Source organism: Taudactylus pleione, unplaced genomic scaffold (genome assembly GCF_031769625.1).
Source record: "Taudactylus pleione unplaced genomic scaffold, aTauple2 ptg001085l, whole genome shotgun sequence".
NCBI classification, from domain to species: domain Eukaryota; kingdom Metazoa; phylum Chordata; class Amphibia; order Anura; family Myobatrachidae; genus Taudactylus; species Taudactylus pleione.
Window position 1 is genome coordinate 177,635 of NW_028285486.1, and position 19,560 is coordinate 197,194.

General features: G+C 54.8%; 1 protein-coding gene across 3 annotated transcripts in view; it reads left to right on the forward strand.

Annotated features, from left to right (window-relative positions):
* LOC148453816 (dystrobrevin beta-like) overlaps positions 1-19,560 on the forward strand; it is a 77,423-nt gene that overhangs the window by 34,561 nt on the left and 23,302 nt on the right. The gene's annotated exons all lie outside the window — the stretch shown is intronic.

Below are 19,560 nucleotides of genomic sequence, written 5' to 3' on the forward strand. Positions count from 1 at the left end.
CCTCCCTGCTGGACTGCTTGAGGTTCGGTCCATGTCCTGGAATTGAGTACCTGTGGTGCTGCCTGCAAAAGATCTCCACTCAGTACACCTCGTGTATATACTGCAGCTCCAGTGTCTAATAACACTGCCAGGGGGAAGCTCATCATTGAACAGTCTCTCCTGGTGCTTATTGTCCCTGCGGGACTTTACCTTACCTTGCACAGACGGCGGGCGGGGACCAGGGAGATCGTGGCTCCTCTATACTGCTGGTGGTTCTCAGTTGCCTGGAGCTCCGGGGCTGCTGAGATAACCCGATACTGAATACTCTGCTGGGGTTTTCGCGGCTGAAACTGCTCCTTTCTGACTGTCCAGCTTTAACTCCAGATCTGAACACTGCTGCTGCCCATATTAGGCTGTCAAACAACCTGCTGGACAGATTTTCTTTTGGGAACTGTGAGCTCTCTATTGAAATGTTCCATATTGTTGGCTGACTGATATTATCTCTAATTTTCTCTGGGTATAAATTAGATGCATTGTTTTCTATTACTAAGGATATTGATGCATCTGTTGTATATCATATATTTAAGAAGTAGTTTTGTTTCAATGTGTATTTTCATGTTATTGAGAATATTTTTCATTGGTACAAGTACAATTTCCACACACAGTATTTACGGGGCTTTGTGAATTCTGCTCGGGTTTATTAGCTATACTTCAGTCTTATAAGTTACAATACTGCCACCTGGTGTTATAATTTCACATTACACCTGCTATTACAGTGCTTTATTTCATATACTCGATACTTGTAACCTTATTTTCTAGTGTTATTATCTTAACTGTAGATCCGTGTTAGATAACTCCATAGTTTTATAAGCTTGTTCCACAACAAGATTAGCTGGGTTTTCGTCTCTCAACAAGGTACGCTGTTTCTCATATCATGTTTGCTCAGAGGATTTTCCAATTGGAGGAGTGCTCCTCTCCCCTTTCTATCCTTCCTGTTTCACCAACAGTGGAGGTTCCAGATTCAAGATTTGATGTTACAGCTTTGGCTACTCATTTAGCGATGGAGTTGTTGAAGATTCTACTACCTTACCTAGACAACAAGTTTAATAGCTTGTCTCTTTTTGACACTGACCTGATTCCTCTACATGCACAAACCCCTGGCCCGATTCCTCTACATGCACAAACCCCTGGCCCGATTCCTCTGCATGCACAAACCCCTGGCCCGATTCCTCTACATGCACAAACCCCTGGCCCGATTCCTCTGCATGCACAAACCCCTGGCCCGATTCCTCTGCATGCACAAACCCCTGGCCCAGATACTCTAACCCGATTGCAGAGTGACTCTGTGATCAATGAGCCAGCCCCAATTAGTCTCAACTCTGAACTTGTTGCTTTTATGCCCATTCCTCATCCGGAAAATGCTGTCACCTTGAACACCAGGTCACCTTCTCAATATGTTGCTTTTCCTAATTTAGAGGGGAACCCTACTACCCACCTCTATGCAACTCAGGACTTACATTATGGGATTGAAGTTTCATTAATGCACATTACATATTCTTTAACTCAATGGCATGTGGACGGCGGTCAAACCGCTATTTTTCCTGGCATTCTTGCCTTTAATATTCCAGTTAAGCTGTTGTGTTTATTTCCTTGGAAGAAACTATCGGGGGTTACCCCCTGCAACGTCTATACCAGCTTTGTTTCAAGGCCCCCCGGGTGCTGTTACTTAAATATCATTAGCCGCCCTATCCCTAAACACATCTGTACTGTGTTTATAACATCTTTACTTTGGGGCCCCTAGTTGCCGTTACTTAAATAGATTGATATTTTCACTTCTACAGGGAGGTTCATTGTTGGGCAACTGTGACCCTTCTTATATTAGATCTATACTATTTTGAATTTGGCAATTACTCATTACAAGGTTTTCCAGTTATTACCTGCAATAATAGATTTTGCTCACATTATCTTTCTAGTATTTTTCAATGTTACCTATATATTCTTGGATTTGATACACGTCTGTTTGTCTTCCCTCAATTACTTTCACTTATAGCCTATTGTGTCTATATGGCCAATTGGAATACATAACTTTTATGTTGAGATGTTTTCATTATACACATTTAAACATTTCTTTTTCAGTATAAGTTTACCATTTATTTTGTTTTTCTCCGTCTGCTTTGAGACTCTCTTATAGTTTTATTTAACCCTCTATCTCATTAGTAACTACTTAAGTTAGATACAGTAAATTTTGTATTTTATTTGTAACGTTCGTTCAAGATGTGCCTGACCCTCTCTGGTCCTTAAACCAGAGACAGTCATGTTTACTTGGATTAGGAAAAAAAGAAAAGTGGCTGAGGCATAGGCATTTTGTTGCATTTTAGTTAGTACTATGTGTCTGATAATAGTCTCTTCTGTATATTTCGCAATTGTTATTTGTTTTGCATATCACTCCCATATGTATTACATTTTTTATTTTTTTCAATTTGGTTACTGGACAGATTTCCTTATCTCGCTATCATTCTCCGTATTTCTGTCTAAATTTTGACATGTACATGTTTTTATATTTGTAACACTATGTCATGCTTCAATAAAAAGATTATAAAAAAAAAAAAAAATGTGGTTGGTCTAACCATGAAAATGCCCTTGCAACCATTAGTTCCACAAACATCTTCAGTGATCTAATTGTATAAGTATTTCTCATGGCATCAGCGGGAGGTAAGGCGGCTGTGGAATGTGGCGGCAGCTGGTTCCTCGGCTCCAGCATTACACACAGGAGATAGATGTAGCCCTGCTCTAAGAATAGCTTCTGGGCCAGAAATAACACTGCAGACAATGAGCAGTTGTGATGTCCTTACATACACTGCAGTGTAACTCTGTGCATTATAGACCCTGCTACATCACAGCCGGGGAGATTTATCACGTGTTACCTATAGCAACCAATCAGACTAGCTATTATTGTAAAGACCATTGGTAGCCTTCAGACGTTCCACAATCAGAGGACTCTCTATAAATGGGACACATTATGTAACATGTAACCTTTATTGGATATATAATAAGAGATTTGAATTACACATAAATCGTAAAAAAACAAAGTGCACGCCGTGTACATACCCCCCCCCCCCTACGTTATAGTCCTAGTAGTAGGGGCGGATCGGTCCCTGGAGAATCCTGAATAGGGTAAAGGCGGTGTGACGCGGTCTAGGGAGGGAAATAAAGCACGATATATCGTCTTGTGCAGTGGTTCTCAAACTCGGTCCTCAGGACCCCACACAGGTCACGTTTTCCAGGTCTCCTGGCAGGTGCACAGGTGTATTCATTACTGATTGACACGTTTTGAAAAGATCCACAGGTGGAGCAAATTATTTCACTTGAGATTCTGTGAGGAGACCTGGAAAACATGCACTGTTTGGGGTCCTGAGGACTGAGTTTGATAACCTGTGGTCTAGTGTGTAGCCAGCTTTAGGGGAGAGTAGACGCATAAGCACTTATGAAACAATAGTTTACCACCAGAGTATATGGCGGTAAGGGGAGGAGCACACCTCACGGGTGGAGCATACCACGTTAAGGTAACATGACAGGAGAGGGACTGCCCCCACGAGTGCTGCTCAGACATCCCAGAGCGCCACCTTGTGGTACCAAGGGTTTCCTGAGCCCGTTATAGAATGTACCAGATAAATGACAGCTATAATCTGATTGGTTGCAAGGGGCACCGTTCTCCCCCTGCGGGTGCTGTGCAGCCCCTCATCTATCCTTACTCCCTGCAGGGATCCAGGCGCCCCTGTGTGGGTCTGATCACAGGGACTGTATAGATGGGAGCTGCCTGTCCCTGCTCCTACACTTCAGCTTCCATGAGAGAGGCAAAGTGAAACCTTTCACACAAGCTTGGCCGGGCAGATTGCTCACACATTCTTTGCTGTCGTTTCAAGTAGGTAATGGACTTGGCAAGTCAGACATGTGAGAGTCTCTTCGGCAGCGTGCCAGGACATTGTACTGACTGCTGGTGACGCCCTTCCTGGCTCCAGCTCAGTGCAGGCCATTATTCTGCTGGCACACTACTGTTCCTCCAGCCTCAGTGACTCAGCCCGCCTATTAGTGACTATGAGCTACTCTCACTCAGCCAGGGTCCAGCGCAGCCCCTGAGAGCTGAGCAGTGTTTCTCAAGCCCACTCCACATTGGAACCCTAACATGTTTTCCAGATCATCAAACAGGAGCACAGGTGTATTAATTGGACTACACAGGTGGTACTAAATATTACTGAGGATACCTTGAAAACACGCACTGTCAGGGTTCCATGAGGACCGTATTTGAGAAGCACTGTAATACAGTGCGGGGGAGGGGCAGGGGTCCTTTCTAATCCGTACTGCAGAACAGTGCATCACAAACCTGTCCCTCAGCCCCCGGACTCTTTCTATGAGTGCGCTGTGCCAGTGGGTGTGGTTTACACAATGGCGCAATAAATCACCACTATTACAGACTACGCATAATGTAGCAGTTCTGTGATCTTCATCCAACTAAATTACTGCTACATCTTACAAAGGAGATAAATGATCCCGTCTAGAGACCTGCCGCTGGAGCGATGCAATTGCGTGGTTATTTGGAGGTGCACCTAAGGTAAACGCAGCGCACAGTATAGCACATTTGCAGGAAGACACGCTTCAGGCATATCAAGGGATGCCCTTGCGGCCAATCCAATTAGCAGGGAAGGGGACGAGTTTCCACTGCGATGGCGTAGTAACGCCAGCAACGGCACCACAACTGGCGGCCTGATCTCAGCCCGGACTCGAAAAAGTTTGTACGCAGCCCTGTGGGGCATCAGACAAAAATATACCGGTACCGCAAGTGTACAGCCTCACTCGCACCATGAGTGAACTCGCGGCTGATTGGATTGACCTCTAAGATTATTACAATTTGGCCGCATCACAGAAACAATGTGATGATGATGATGATGACGGGATTATTGCAGATAGTGAGATAATATGGAAAATAAATCAAATCCACACATTCCCACTGAACAGCGATCCTGGCACCAACAATGTTACCTACATGGACGCAATACACGGAGGGCCTGATTCAGCTAGGATCGCAAGTGCTAAGACGCACGCAGTCGGACGATTTTTGCAATCGCAGTGCGCGGACTAGCCACTGCGATCAGGAATGAGATTGCAGTGTGTACTCAGACCCATGGCAACGTGATTGACAGGAAGTGCCGTTCGGGGGTGGTAACGGGTGGTCAGCTGAACGCAGGCGTGCCAGTGCGTTCGCATGCCATTGCATGGGCGTGCATAAATTATCCACTTGCGATGCCTTCCACAGCTCGAGGCTTCATAGCGTGCGTGGCTGTCAGCAAGTCTTGAGTAAGGTCAGGGCTTGTGCAAGTGTGCGTATACTCTCGCGCACGCAGGGGGGGTTTCTGAGTACCCAGAAACCCTCCCTGACAGACTGGAGAGCAGGCACCATCTTCTTAAGCCCTGCTCCTTGCGGAAAAATGCCGCGATTTGCGAGTCAATTGGGAGGAGACGGAGGCAATATGACGTGATTCCATTAGAATTGCACCATTTGGCTCCGCACCCTCCCAATTGACTCGCGAATCGCAGCATTTTGTCGCTAGGGGGAGAGGTCTAATGACATGTGCCAGCCTTCTAGGTCCCATCCTTATCAGGTCTACAACCCGCAGCTGCTGCAAGGTAAGTGTGACATACAGTAGGTGTGTGTGTAATGTATGTGTGTGACATACAGTAGGTGTGTGTGTGTAATGTATGTGTGACATGTATGTGTGTGTGTAATGTATGTGTGACATATAGTAGGTGTGTGTGTGTGTAAGGTATGTGTGACATGTATGTGTGTGTGTAATGTATGTGTGACATACAGTAGGTGTATGTGTGTAATGTATGTGTGACATACAGTAGGTGTATGTGTGTAATGTATGTGTGACATACAGTAGGTGTATGTGTGTAATGTATGTGTGACATACAGTAGGTGTGTGTGTGTAATGTATGTGTGACATACAGTAGGTGTGTGTGTGTGTAAGGTATGTGTGACATGTATGTGTGTGTGTAATGTATGTGTGACATACAGTAGGTGTGTGTGTGTAAGGTATGTGTGACATACAGTAGGTGTGTGTGTGTAAGGTATGTGTGACTTGTATGTGTATGTATTATACAGTATATATTTATATATGTGTGTGTGTGTGTGTAAGGTATGTGTGACGTGTGTGTGTGTATATATATATACATACACAGTATATATTTGTGTGTGTGTGGAAACCACCATGTAAGAATCCTGCATTGCCCCTGGTATGGGTCTGATGTTAGTGATTATTACGCTATGTTACCCATGTATACTGATGTGAGAATGGGGAAGTGAGCGTCCTTATGTCAGGCTGCGATCACATTGCGAATGGAAACATTTACATATCCCCGCTGATATTAGCAACTGCATATAAGCAGAATTGCGCTCCGTAGTGAATCAGGCCTTGAGACCCCTCAAGTGGGTTGTGTGCGACAATCAGAGCGGCGCTCTCATTAATCAGGGCGATGCCACTGTGGGTAATCAGGGCAATGCCGCAGTGGGTAATCAGAACGATGCCACTGTGGGTAATCAGAACGATGCCGCTGTGGGTAATCAGAACGATGCCGCTGTGGGTAATCCGGGCGATGCCGCTGTGGGTAATCAGAATGATGCCGCTGTGGGTAATCAGAACGATGCCGCTGTGGGTAATCCGGGCGATGCCGCTGTGGGTAATCAGAATGATGCCGCTGTGGGTAATCAGAACGATGCCGCTGTGGGTAATCCGGGCGATGCCGCTGTGGGTAATCAGAGCGATGCCGCTGTGGGTAATCAGAACGATGCCGCTGTGGGTAATCAGGGCGATGCCGCTGTGGGTAATCAGGGCGATGCCGCTGTGGGTAATCAGGGCGATACCGCTGTGGGTAATCAGAACGATGCCGCTGTGGGTGATCAGGGCGATGCCGCTGTGGGTAATCCGGGCGATGCCGCTGTGGGTTGGTTATCTGACATAGCTTCTCATGTGTGACCATGGCTTTACCTGGAGAAGATGAGGAAAGAAGTACTGTACATAAATTGGGACTTAGGAAACTAATACATTGGAGAATGGCGGCTAAAAGGACTTTTTATTGTACTGTTAATTTATATTTTCCTATGTGGTGCAACAGGATTCAGCAGGCCCTGGACGCGTGGGCATGCTGATGCTTATGGTTCTTATAGTTCATATCCTTATGTCAGGCTGCGATCACATTGCGAATGGAAACATTTACATATTCCCGCTGATATTAGCAACTGCATATAAGCAGAATTGCGCTCCGTAGTGAATCAGGCCTTGAGACCCCTCACGTGGGTTGTGTGCGACAATCAGAGCGGCGCTCTCATTAATCAGGGCGATGTTGCTGTGGGTAATCAGAGCGACGCCACTGTGGGTAATGAGGGCAATGCCGCAGTGGGTAATCAGAGCGATGCCACTGTGGGTAATCAGAACGATGCCGCTGTTGGTAATAAGAACGATGCCGCTGTGGGTAATCAGAATGATGCCGCTGTGGGTAATCAGGGCAATGCCGCTGTGGGTAATCAGAACGATGCCGCTGTGGGTAATCAGAACGATGCCGCTGTGGGTAATCCGGGCGATGCCACTGTGGGTAATCAGAACGATGCCGCTGTGGGTAATCAGGGCGATGCCGCTGTGGGTAATCAGGGCGATGCCGCTGTGGGTAATCAGAGCGATGCCGCTGTGGGTTGGTTATCTGACATGGCTTCTCATGTGTGACCATGGCTTTACCTGGAGAAGATGAGGAAAGAAGTACTGTACATAAATTGGGACTTAGGAAACTAATACATTGGAGAATGGCGGCTAAAAGGACTTTTTATTGTACTGTTAATTTATATTTTCCTATGTGGTGCAACAGGATTCAGCAGGCCCTGGACGCGTGGGCATGCTGATGCTTATAGTTCTACAAGCACCAGTGTGCTCTGGTAGTCATAGGTATATTGGCACTGGTATAACAATAAAAAACGGGAACTTTTTTGCTCAGCGCTCCTCCTAGTGCTCTTCCCACTGCTTCCTAGTGCTCCTCCCACTGCTCTTCCTAGTGCTCCTCCCACTGCTTCCTAGTGCTCCTCCCAGTGCTCTTCCTAGTGCTCCTACCAGTGCTCTTCCTAGTGCTCCTCCCAGTGCTCTTCCTAGTGCTCCTTCCACTGCTCCTCCCAGTGCTCTTCCTAGTGCTCCTCCCAGTGCTCTTCCTAGTGCTCCTCCCAGTGCTCTTCCTAGTGCTCCTTCCACTGCTCCTCCCAGTGCTCTTCCTAGTGCTCCTTCCACTGCTCCTCCCTGTGCTCTTCCTAGTGCTCCTCCCAGTGCTCTTCCTAGTGCTCCTCCCAGTGCTCTTCCTAGTGCTCCTTCCACTGCTCCTCCCAGTGCTCTTCCTAGTGCTCCTCCCAGTGCTCTTCCTAGTGCTCCTTCCACTGCTCCTCCCAGTGCTCTTCCTAGTGCTCCTCCCAGTGCTCTTCCTAGTGCTCCTTCCACTGCTCCTCCCTGTGCTCTTCCTAGTGCTCCTCCCAGTGCTCTTCCTAGTGCTCCTCCCAGTGCTCTTCCTAGTGCTCCTTCCACTGCTCCTCCCAGTGCTCTTCCTAGTGCTCCTCCCAGTGCTCCTTCCACTGCTCCTCCCAGTGCTCTTCCTAGTGCTCCTCCCAGTGCTCTTCCTAGTGCTCCTCCCAGTGCTCTTACTAGTGCTCCTCCCAGTGCTCTTCCTAGTGCTCCTCCCAGTGCTCTTCCTAGTTCTCCTTCCACTGCTCCTCCCAGTGCTCCTCCCAGTGCTCTTCCTAGTGCTCCTCCCAGTGCTCTTCCTAGTGCTCCTTCCACTGCTCCTCCCAGTGCTCTTCCTAGTGCTCCTCCCAGTGCTCCTTCCACTGCTCCTCCCAGTGCTCTTCCTAGTGCTCCTCCCAGTGCTCTTCCTAGTGCTCCTTCCACTGCTCCTCCCTGTGCTCCTCCCAGTGCTCTTCCTAGTGCTCCTCCCAGTGCTCTTCCTAGTGCTCCTTCCACTGCTCCTCCCGGTGCTCTTCCTAGTGCTCTTCCTAGTGCTCCTTCCACTGCTCCTCCCAGTGCTCTTCCTAGTGCTCCTCCCAGAGCTCATCCCAGTGCTTCCTAGTGCTCCTCCCAGTGCTCTTCCTAGTGCTCCTCCCAGTGCTCTTCCTAGTGCTCCTCCCAGTGCTCCCATTTCACCAGCAGGTGACTGACAATGACCCATGTGTGAATAAAAATGATAATAGTGAAAAAATGGCGCTTTGGGGCCCACATAAAATATACAAGCGGCAGTAATGCTCATTCCTTGGGGTATATAAAGCTCAGTGATAACCTGGGTCTGTGTCTTACTGATGTTCTTCTCAGTTTACTTGTTAGATCTAAACTTGTCTGTTATGAAGAACACAGGAAAGTATTGTAGCATGAAACGGGGTCAGCGCCGCCATCCGGGCGGGACTTTGTACTTTATACAGACAGCAAAAGAGAGAATGTGAGGAATGTACTTTCCAGGGGTTTATTGTTACTTGGGATGAATATTCTTCCGGTTCTATGGTCAGTGTATCAATAAAGCCAGGTACAGGGCCCGACCCTCTCTCATGTATAAAGCTGGCGTAGATGCCTGGGAACGCACGCTTCCATTTCCCCTCAGCCAGTCCTGTTTCTGCGCCTCCTCTGCCTTTCTCATTACTTTCCCTCTATCAGTCATCTACATTCTCCTCACATTTCCATTATTACTGAGATTACAGCTCTGAGCCAGCGGAATTGTAGCTGTAACCCCCTGTTCCTCATTGTGGGGACTGATGATGGAATCATGTAGTGATAGTATTGTACCATGATGCCAGTGATGAGGATTTATGGACCAGGCTGGTAGAGGGGGGTCTGTGAGTGATGGGGGCTCACTCATCACATACACTGTCCAGACCCACGTCTGTCATTATGGGATTGGTGTGTGTGGCACAGCTGTGGGCAGGGCCGCCATCAGGGAGGGGGGGGCTGCGGGGACTCCAGTCCCGGGCCCGCAGAGAGAGGGGGCCCGGGGAGCGGAAGGGTGACGTTGTGGAATGCAGTGATGGGCGGTACCGCACATCACTGCTGGAAGGCATCGGGGGCAGCCAAAGGAGAAAAGTCACTGGCTGGTATTTAATACATGGAGCCGTCCGCAAGCCAATCACAGCAACTCGCGGAACGGCAGTCAGCCAATCAGCAGCAGCCGCTGCTGATTGGCTGCAGTTCCGCGAGCCAATCACAGCTCGTGGAACAGCAGCCAGCCAATCAGCAGCGGCTGCTGCTGATTGGCTGGCTGCCGTTCCGCGAGTTGCTGTGATTGGCTTGCGACCGGCTCCATGTATTAACTGCCACCGAGACTCTCCTCCTCCTCTCTGGCAGCTGCCGGTGCATCCACCAGTGACAGGCGGTACCGCACATCACTCTGCGCTGAGGGGGCTCCCAGAGTCACGGAGATGGCCGAGTGTCCAGGTAAGTTTGGGCTCTGTTGTAGGGAGGGAGTGCCTAATTTATGTATTATATACAGTGTGTGTGTGTATATATATATAATATAATCATACACCTACATGTGGGTAAGTGCTGTTATATTACTTGCTGTGCTGACACTTACATTTGCATGCTCTTAATTTAATATAGCTAAGCACCAGAGGCTTTTGTTTGTTGTATGTATGTTATGTATATGTGTATGTATATGTGTATGTATATGTGTATATATATATATATATATATATATCTATATATATATACACACACAAAACATCTTGTGCTTAGATATGTTAAATTAAAAACATGCAAATAAAAATGTCAGCACAGCAAGTAACATAACAGCACTTGCAGAGGGCGGTGTGCAGAGGGAGGTGTGCAGAGGGATGTGCAGAGGCGGTGTGCAGAGGGAGGTGTGCAGAGGGCGGTGTGCAGAGGGAGGTGTGCAGAGGGCGGTGTGCAGAGGCGGTGTGCAGATGGAGGTATGAAGATGGAGGTGTGCAGAGTGCGGTGTGCAGAGGGAGGTGTGCAGAGGGAGGTGTGCAGAGGGCAGTGTGCAGAGGGAGGTGTGCCGAGGGCGGTGTGCAGAGGGAGATGTGCAGAGGGCGGTGTGCAGAGGCGGTGTGCAGATGGAGGTATGAAGATGGAGGTGTGCGGTGTGCAGAGGGCGGTGTGCAGAGGGAGGTGTGCAGATGTAGGTGTGCAGAGGGCAGTGTGCAGAGGGAGGTGTGCAGAGGGAGGTGTGCAGAGGGCGGTGTGCAGAGGGAGGTGTGCAGAGGGCGGTGTGCAGAGGCGGTGTGCAGATGGAGGTATGAAGATGGAGGTGTGCAGAGTGCGGTGTGCAGAGTGCGGTGTGCAGAGGGAGGTGTGCAGAGGGCGGTGTGCAGAGGGAGGTGTGCAGAGGGCGGTGTGCAGAGTGAGGTGTGCAGAGGGCGGTGTGCAGAGGGCGGTGTGCAGAGGGCGGTGTGCAGAGGACGGTGTGCAGAGGGAGATGTGCAGAGGGCGGTGTGCAGCGGGCGGTGTGCAGAGGGCTGTGTGCAGAGGGAGGTGTGCAGATGGACGCGTGCAGAGGGCGTACAGATGGCGGTGTGCAGAGGGCGGTGTGCAGAGGGCGGTGTGCAGAGGGAGGTGTGCAGATGGCGGTGTGCAGAGGGCGGTGTGCAGATGGAGGTGTGCGGTGTACAGATGGAGGTGTGCAGAGGGCGGAGGGCAGAGGGCGGTGTGCAGAGGGAGGTGTGCAGAGGGCGGTGTGCAGATGGAGGTGTGCGGTGTACAGATGGAGGTGTGCAGAGGGCGGTGTGTAGAGGGCGGTGTGCAGAGGGCGGTGTGCAGATGGAGGTGTGCAGTGGGCGGTGTGCAGAGGGCGGCGTGCAGAGGGCGGCGTGCGGAGGGCGGTGTGCAGAGGGCGGTGTGCAGAGGGCGGTGTGCAGAGGGCGGTGTGCAGAGGGAGGTGTGCAGAGGGCTGTGTGCAGAGGGTGGTGTGCAGAGGGAGGTGTGCAGAGGGCGGTGTGCAGAGGTGGTGTGCAGATGGAGGTATGAAGATGGAGGTGTGCAGAGTGCGGTGTGCAGAGGGAGGTGTGCAGAGGGCGGTGTGCAGAGGGAGGTGTGCAGAGGGCGGTGTGCAGAGGGAGATGTGCAGAGGGAGGTGTGCAGAGGGAGGTGTGCAGAGGGAGGTGTGCAGAGGGAGATGTGCAGAGGGAGATGTGCAGAGGGAGATGTGCAGAGGGTGGTGTGCAGAGGGAGGTGTGCAGAGGGCGGTGTGCAGAGGCGGTGTGCAGATGGAGGTATGAAGATGGAGGTGTGCAGAGTGCGGTGTGCAGAGTGCGGTGTGCAGAGGGAGGTGTGCAGAGGGCGGTGTGCAGAGGGAGGTGTGCAGAGGGCGGTGTGCAGAGTGAGGTGTGCAGAGGGCGGTGTGCAGAGGGAGGTGTGCAGAGGGCGGTGTGCAGAGGGAGATGTGCAGAGGGTGGTGTGCAGAGGGCGGTGTGCAGAGGGAGGTGTGCAGAGGGAGATGTGCAGAGGGAGATGTGCAGAGGGTGGTGTGCAGAGGGTGGTGTGCAGAGGGTGGTGTGCAGAGGGCGGTGTGCAGAGGGCTGTGTGCAGATGGACGCGTGCAGAGGGCGTACAGATGGCGGTGTGCAGAGGGCGGTGTGCAGAGGGCGATGTGCAGAGGGCGATGTGCAGAGGGTGGTGTGCAGAGGGTGGTGTGCAGAGGGCGGTGTGCAGAGGGCTGTGTGCAGATGGACGCGTGCAGAGGGCGTACAGATGGCGGTGTGCAGAGGGCGGTGTGCAGAGGGAGGTGTGCAGAGGGAGGTGTGCAGAGGGCGGTGTGCAGAGGGCGGTGTGCAGATGGAGGTGTGCGGTGTACAGATGGAGGTGTGCAGAGGGCGGCGTGCGGTGTGCAGAGGGCGGAGGGCAGAGGGCGGTGTGCAGAGGGAGGTGTGCAGAGGGCGGTGTGCAGAGGGAGGTGTGCAGAGGGCGGTGTGCGGTGTACAGATGGAGGTGTGTAGAGGGCGGTGTGCAGAGGGCGGTGTGCAGATGGAGGTGTGCAGTGGGCGGTGTGCAGAGGGCGGCGTGAAGAGGGAAGCGTGCAGAGGGCTGTGTGCAGATGGAGGTGTGCAGAGGGCGGTGTGCAGAGGCGGTGTGCAGATGGAGGTATGAAGATGGAGGTGTGCAGAGTGCGGTGTGCAGAGGGCGGTGTGCAGAGGGAGGTGTGCAGATGTAGGTGTGCAGAGGGCAGTGTGCAGAGGGAGGTGTGCAGAGGGCGGTGTGCAGAGGGCGGTGTGCAGAGGGAGGTGTGCAGAGGGCGGTGTGCAGAGGGAGGTGTGCAGAGGGCGGTGTGCAGAGGCGGTGTGCAGATGGAGGTATGAAGATGGAGGTGTGCAGAGTGCGGTGTGCAGAGTGCGGTGTGCAGAGGGAGGTGTGCAGAGGGCGGTGTGCAGAGGGAGGTGTGCAGAGGGCGGTGTGCAGAGTGAGGTGTGCAGAGGGAGGTGTGCAGAGGACGGTGTGCAGAGGGAGATGTGCAGAGGGCGGTGTGCAGCGGGCGGTGTGCAGAGGGCTGTGTGCAGAGGGAGGTGTGCAGATGGACGCGTGCAGAGGGCGTACAGATGGCGGTGTGCAGAGGGCGGTGTGCAGAGGGAGGTGTGCAGATGGCGGTGTGCAGAGGGCGGTGTGCAGATGGAGGTGTGCGGTGTACAGATGGAGGTGTGCAGAGGGCGGAGGGCAGAGGGCGGTGTGCAGAAGGCGGTGTGCAGAGGGAGGTGTGCAGAGGGCGGTGTGCAGATGGAGGTGTGCGGTGTACAGATGGAGGTGTGCAGAGGGCGGTGTGTAGAGGGCGGTGTGCAGAGGGCGGTGTGCAGATGGAGATGTGCAGTGGGCGGTGTGCAGAGGGCGGCGTGCAGAGGGCGGCGTGCGGAGGGCGGTGTGCAGAGGGCGGTGTGCAGAGGGCGGTGTGCAGAGGGAGGTGTGCAGAGGGCTGTGTGCAGAGGGTGGTGTGCAGAGGGAGGTGTGCAGAGGGCGGTGTGCAGAGGTGGTGTGCAGATGGAGGTATGAAGATGGAGGTGTGCAGAGTGCGGTGTGCAGAGGGAGGTGTGCAGAGGGCGGTGTGCAGAGGGAGGTGTGCAGAGGGCGGTGTGCAGAGGGAGATGTGCAGAGGGTGGTGTGCAGAGGGAGGTGTGCAGAGGGAGGTGTGCAGAGGGAGATGTGCAGAGGGTGGTGTGCAGAGGGAGGTGTGCAGAGGGCGGTGTGCAGAGGGAGGTGTGCAGAGGGCGGTGTGCAGAGGCGGTGTGCAGATGGAGGTATGAAGATGGAGGTGTGCAGAGTGCGGTGTGCAGAGTGCGGTGTGCAGAGGGAGGTGTGCAGAGGGCGGTGTGCAGAGGGAGGTGTGCAGAGGGCGGTGTGCAGAGTGAGGTGTGCAGAGGGCGGTGTGCAGAGGGAGGTGTGCAGAGGGCGGTGTGCAGAGGGAGATGTGCAGAGGGTGGTGTGCAGAGGGCGGTGTGCAGAGGGAGGTGTGCAGAGGGAGATGTGCAGAGGGTGGTGTGCAGAGGGTGGTGTGCAGAGGGTGGTGTGCAGAGGGCGGTGTGCAGAGGGCTGTGTGCAGATGGACGCGTGCAGAGGGCGTACAGATGGCGGTGTGCAGAGGGCGGTGTGCAGAGGGCGATGTGCAGAGGGCGATGTGCAGAGGGTGGTGTGCAGAGGGTGGTGTGCAGAGGGCGGTGTGCAGAGGGCTGTGTGCAGATGGACGCGTGCAGAGGGCGTACAGATGGCGGTGTGCAGAGGGCGGTGTGCAGAGGGAGGTGTGCAGAGGGAGGTGTGCAGAGGGCGGTGTGCAGAGGGCGGTGTGCAGATGGAGGTGTGCGGTGTACAGATGGAGGTGTGCAGAGGGCGGTGTGCAGAGGGCGGCGTGCGGTGTGCAGAGGGCGGAGGGCAGAGGGCGGTGTGCAGAGGGAGGTGTGCAGAGGGCGGTGTGCAGAGGGAGGTGTGCAGAGGGCGGTGTGCGGTGTACAGATGGAGGTGTGCAGAGGGAGGTGTGTAGAGGGCGGTGTGCAGAGGGCGGTGTGCAGATGGAGGTGTGCAGTGGGCGGTGTGCAGAGGGCGGCGTGAAGAGGGAAGCGTGCAGAGGGCTGTGTGCAGAGGGAGTTGTGCAGATGGAGGTGTGCAGAGGGCAGTGTGCAGAGGGCAGTGTGCAGAGGGCGGTGTGCAGATGGATGTGTGCAGAGGGCGGTTTGCAGAGGGCGGTGTGCAGAGGGAGGTGTGCAGAGGGAGGTGTGCGGTGTACAGATGGTGTGCAGATGGCGGTGTGCAGAGGGCGGTGTGCAGAGGGAGGTGTGCGGTGTACAGAGGGAGATGTACAGAAGGCGGTGTGCAGAGGGTGGTGTGCAGTGGGCGGTGTGCAGATGGAGGTGTGCAGAGGGCGGTGTGCAGATGGCAGAGGGCGGTGTGCAGAAGGCGGTGTGCAGAGGGCGGTGTGCAGAGGTAGGTGTGCAGAGGGCGGCGTGCAGAGGGCGGCGTGCAGAGGGAGGCGTACAGACTGAGGCGTGCAGAGGGAGGCGTGCAGAGGGCGGTGTGCTGATGTAGGTGTGCAGAGGACGGTGTGCAGAGGGAGATGTGCAGAGGGCGGTGTGCAGAGGCGGTGTGCAGATGGAGGTATGAAGATGGAGGTGTGCAGAGTGCGGTGTGCAGAGTGCGGTGTGCAGAGGGAGGTGTGCAGATGTAGGTGTGCAGAGGGCGGTGTGCAGAGGGCGGTGTGCAGAGGGCGGTGTGCAGAGGCGGTGTGCAGATGGAGGTATGAAGATGGAGGTGTGCAGAGTGCGGTGTGCAGAGTGCGGTGTGCAGAGGGAGGTGTGCAGAGGGCGGTGTGCAGAGTGAGGTGTGCAGAGGGCGGTGTGCAGAGGGAGGTGTGCAGAGGGCGGTGTGCAGAGGGAGATGTGCAGAGGGTGGTGTGCAGAGGGCGGTGTGCAGAGGGAGGTGTGCAGAGGACGGTGTGCAGAGGGAGATGTGCAGAGGGTGGTGTGCAGAGGGCGGTGTGCAGAGGGCTGTGTGCAGAGGGAGGTGTGCAGATGGACGCGTGCAGAGGGCGTACAGATGGCGGTGTGCAGAGGGCGGTGTGCAGAGGGAGGTGTGCAGATGGCGGTGTGCAGAGGGCGGTGTGCAGATGGAGGTGTGCGGTGTACAGATGGAGGTGTGCAGAGGGCGGTGTGCAGAGGGCGGAGGGCAGAGGGCGGTGTGCAGAAGTCGGTGTGCAGAGGGAGGTGTGCAGTGGGCGGTGTGCAGAGGGCGGTGTGCAGATGGAGGTGGCGGTGTACCTATGGAGGTGTGCAGAGGGCGGTGTGTAGAGGGCGGTGTGCAGAGGGCGGTGTGCAGATGGAGGTGTGCAGAGGGCGGCGTGCAGAGGGAGGCGTGCAGAGGGCTGTGTGCAGAGGGAGTTGTGCAGATGGAGGTGTGCAGAGGGCAGTGTGCAGAGGGCGGTGTGCAGATGGATGTGTGCAGAGGGCGGTTTGCAGATGGAGGTGTGCAGAGTGCGGTGTGCAGAGTGCGGTGTGCAGAGGGAGGTGTGCAGAGGGCGGTGTGCAGAGTGAGGTGTGCAGAGGGCGGTGTGCAGAGGGCGGTGTGCAGAGGGCGGTGTGCAGAGGGAGATGTGCAGAGGGTGGTGTGCAGAGGGCGGTGTGCAGAGGGAGGTGTGCAGAGGACGGTGTGCAGAGGGAGATGTGCAGAGGGTGGTGTGCAGAGGGCGGTGTGCAGAGGGCTGTGTGCAGAGGGAGGTGTGCAGATGGACGCGTGCAGAGGGCGTACAGATGGCGGTGTGCAGAGGGCGGTGTGCAGAGGGAGGTGTGCAGATGGCGGTGTGCAGAGGGCGGTGTGCAGATGGAGGTGTGCGGTGTACAGATGGAGGTGTGCAGAGGGCGGTGTGCAGAGGGCGGAGGGCAGAGGGCGGTGTGCAGAAGTCGGTGTGCAGAGGGAGGTGTGCAGTGGGCGGTGTGCAGAGGGCGGTGTGCAGATGGAGGTGGCGGTGTACAGATGGAGGTGTGCAGAGGGCGGTGTGTAGAGGGCGGTGTGCAGAGGGCGGTGTGCAGATGGAGGTGTGCAGAGGGCGGCGTGCAGAGGGAGGCGTGCAGAGGGCTGTGTGCAGAGGGAGTTGTGCAGATGGAGGTGTGCAGAGGGCAGTGTGCAGAGGGCGGTGTGCAGATGGATGTGTGCAGAGGGCGGTTTGCAGAGGGCGGTGTGCAGAGGGAGGTGTGCGGTGTACAGATGGTGTGCAGATGGCGGTGTGCAGAGGGCGGTGTGCAGAGGGAGGTGTGCGGTGTACAGAGGGAGATGTACAGAGGGCGGTGTGCAGAGGGTGGTGTGCAGAGGGTGGTGTGCAGTGGGCGGTGTGCAGATGGAGGTGTGCAGAGGGCGGTGTGCAGAGGGTGGTGTGCAGTGGGCGGTGTGCAGAGGGTGGTGTGCAGTGGGCGGTGTGCAGAGGGCGGCGTGCAGAGGGCGGCGTGCAGAGGGCGGCGTGCAGAGGGAGGCGTGCAGAGGGCGGCGTGCAGAGGGCGGTGTGCAGAGGGCGGTGTGCAGAGGGAGGTGTGCAGAGGGCGGTGTGCAGAGGGAGGTGTGCAGATGGCGGTGTGCGGTGTACAGATGGAGGTGTGCAGAGGGCGGTGTGCAGAGGGAGGTGTGCAGAGGGCGATGTACAGTGGGCGGTGTGCAGAGGGCGGTGTGCAGAGGGCGGTGTGCAGATGGAGGTGTGCAGAGGGCGGCGTGCAGTGTGCAGAGGGCGGTGTGCAGAGGGCAGAGGGCGGTGTGCAGAGGGCGGTGTGCAGAGGGCGGTGTGCAGAAGGCGGTGTGCAGAGGGCGGTGTGCAGAGGACGGTGTGCAGAGGGCGGTGTGCAGATGGAGGTGTGCGGTGTACAGATGGAGGTGTGCAGAGGGATGTGTGCAGATGGACGCGTGCAGAGGGCGTAGAGATGGCGGTGTGCAGAGGGTGGTGTGCAGATGGAGTTGTGCAGATGGAGGTGTGCAGAGGGCGGTGTGCAGATGGAGGTGTGAAGAGGGCAGTGTGCAGAGGGCGGTGTGCAGAGGGCGGTGTACAGATGGTGGTGTGCAGATGTAGGTGTGCAGATGGAGGTGTGCATAGGGCAGTGTGCAGAGGGAGGTGTGCAGAGGGAGGTGTGCAGAGGGCGGTGTGCAGATGGAGGTGTACGGTGTACAGATGGAGGTGTGCAGATGGAGGTGTGCAGAGGGCGGTGTGCAGAGGGCGGTGTGCAGAGGGAGGTGTGCAGAGGGCGGTGTGCAGAGGGCGGCGTGCAGTGTGCAGAGGGCGGTGTGCAGATGGAGGTGTGCAGAGGGCGGTGTGCAGAGGGCGGTGTGCAGAGGGAGGTGTGCAGAGGGAGGTGTGCAGAGGGCGGTGTGCAGAGGGCGGTGTGCAGAGGCGGTGTGCAGAGGGAGGTGTGCAGAGGGCGGTGTGCAGATGGAGATGTGCAGAGGGCGGTGTGCAGAGGGCGGTGTGCAGAGGGAGGTGTGCAGAGGGCGGTGTGCAGATGGAGGTGTGCGGTGTACAGATGGAGGTGTGCAGATGGAGGTGTGCAGAGGGCGGTGTGCAGAGGGCGGTGTGCAGAGGGAGATGTGCAGAGGGCGGTGTGCAGAGGGCGGTGTGCAGATGGAGGTGTGCGGTGTACAGAGGGAGGTGTGCAGAGGGCGGTGTGCAGAGGGAGGTGTGCAGAGGGCGGTGTGCAGAGGGAGGTGTGCAGAGTGCGGTGTGCAGATGGAGGTGCACAGAGGGCGGTGTGCAGATGGAGGTGTGCGTGGGGATTTAATATGCATTTCTGTAACATGGGCCTAATTCAGAGATGTGCACTAATGCTGCCGCAGCTGTTAATATATGCTAATGCAACAGCGGTCGGGACTTGTATTGAGACGCCCACAAGAGCCCTCGCAGCTGTTCGCAACTATACGCGCAAACGCAGCATCGGACGCAGATCAGGCAAACGCCAACTCCCCGAGTACAGCTGGGTACACACTAGATGATTTTATGAACGATTTGGCCGATACTGATGCATTGTAATGACAAATCGTTCATATCGTCACTATGCAGCATGGCCCCCGCCGTCGTTCCATCGCTGCTGCCATCGTCCAGTATGTATGCACTATGGACCTGATTCATACCCTGTCGCTAAGTTGCGCTCGATCTGAGCGATTTTCCTCCGTCTGAGCATGCGTATAATTCCCAGTGCGCGTGCGCAAGCCAGTCTTTGCGATGTAATTTTGGTTGCTCGTAAGCCACTATCAGGTCGCTGCTTTGAGTGATGGGTGGTAACAGGAGAAGGTGCATGTGAACGGGGGAGTGGATGTGCAAACGCAGGCGTGTCAGGCCGTCAAAACGCCGTGTAAAGGGCGTGCATAATTAGCAAAGTAGCGTCATGGTACACGTCACCTGCCTGTATGTCAGGCCGCACTGATCGCTGTGCTTGCGGTGGGGAAAGACAACCTCAAGGGTTGCGAGCAGCTCCGATGGCTCTCCATGTTCCCGATTAATCCTACAGTTCCTGGAGATGACGTGTACTGCGAGTGGCAAGGGGGCGTCTTTATACAC